Here is a 1,624-nt window from a genome sequence, read left to right as displayed (position 1 = left end):
TAGAGGACGAACTGAATATATTTTTCACCTTTGATACAAAAACACTTGACTTTATTTCAACATTGATATACACTTATGCAGCATGCGCAAAGACACAAAACCTGTACATTACTCATAATACCTAATAATAATAATAATAAGTATTATATACAGTTTTTTTTCCCATTAACTTTTATATTCGACGTATTTTTTTTTTTTCAGTCGGTTTTCATAAAAGTCATAGTAGCCTGCCTCTTATTTTGACAATTTATATAAAAGAAACAGAAGCAATATTTTTTTAGCGGCAGGTTTGGATTTCGCTTGACAGCTGAAGAAGAGTGCAGTAACATGACATCCACGTGGATCAATGGAAAAGAGGAAACGCCTCCAAAATCAACGGTAAGCAAACATTTCAGAGAAGCCAATCATTTTCATTTCATTAATATGGTTTAATCTTGTAATCCTGCAGATAAAGAATTAAGGCAATGAATAAGATAAAGATTTTTGGCTCGTCTGGGCAAATTTTCATTGTTGTTGGCGTGTGCATTAAAAGTAGTTTACTACATACCGCAGTGGGTGAAGCTGTCTTTACAAATCTTGTTATTTTATCATATCTACATCAGATTGGAATCAGATCGGATTGTTATCAGTCACAAAGAGGACAACGCTGAGCTGCAGCACTTTGGAGGAGGTAAACCCCCCCTCCCCCTCCCCGTCAATTGTGTAATAACAGAAGGTCACCACAAGAGGGCGACTCCACAATATCAATACGTTTTTAAAAATAACTTGTGTCTGTCAGACTTAGTACTAACAGTAATTGAAAAGCACTGAGCAATGTAACATTTTGCAAAACCTACCTGAAATATTTGCTGTGGTTTGATAAAGTTTGAAACCTTTGTACCCTGTAGGCATTAGCTTTGACGAAATATCACCATCTTCATGTTACTGATAGCTAGGCTACTGATACAATTTTGTTTATCTCTCAGATAGGGTTGCTTTGCATGCATTTATATTGGCATTAATAATTTCCTGTAATTTGTTCAGCTCTCAGTTTCAGTGGTCAATTTATAATGCCATAGCAAAGGTTCTGGGCTTATGAAAACTCATTCACCTTACACTTCTAAGAAAAGAAAAATATAGTGCTGGGTAGATTACTTAAGTTACTAATTCCAAATTACATGATCAATATTGTAGTTAGTAATGTAATCCATTACATTATCATTTAAGGTAATACAATCTGACTACTTTTAGATTACATTTGACCCAACTCGTTTATCACATTGATTTGAATAGAATAATCTTGTACCATAATAATACAAAGAGAAAGAAAATATATTCCATTCCAAGTGCATTTAAAAAGAAATTGCATCTGGGTGTCCCATACTGGGGTAAATTGGAATCAGTTATCGATGACTACAAGCATGAGAATGAGAAATGAGAAATTAAAAACGCAGTATCAAATGCAGAAAATTACAACAAAATAGATTATTTGTCTGGTCTGGGTTCCTCACCTGTGTTGCAGATTGATGCCATCGCTCATCACCTGCTCTGGCGGTTGCGTTGTCTTTCATCAACTTTGATTATTGCTTAGGTACTTGAAGATGAACAATAAAATAACTGATTGAAAACCAATTGAAACCGTATT

Source organism: Squalius cephalus (assembly GCF_949319135.1).
Source record: "Squalius cephalus genome assembly, chromosome: 16".
Lineage (NCBI taxonomy): Eukaryota > Metazoa > Chordata > Actinopteri > Cypriniformes > Leuciscidae > Squalius > Squalius cephalus.
Note: the sequence above shows the minus strand (reverse complement) of the source record.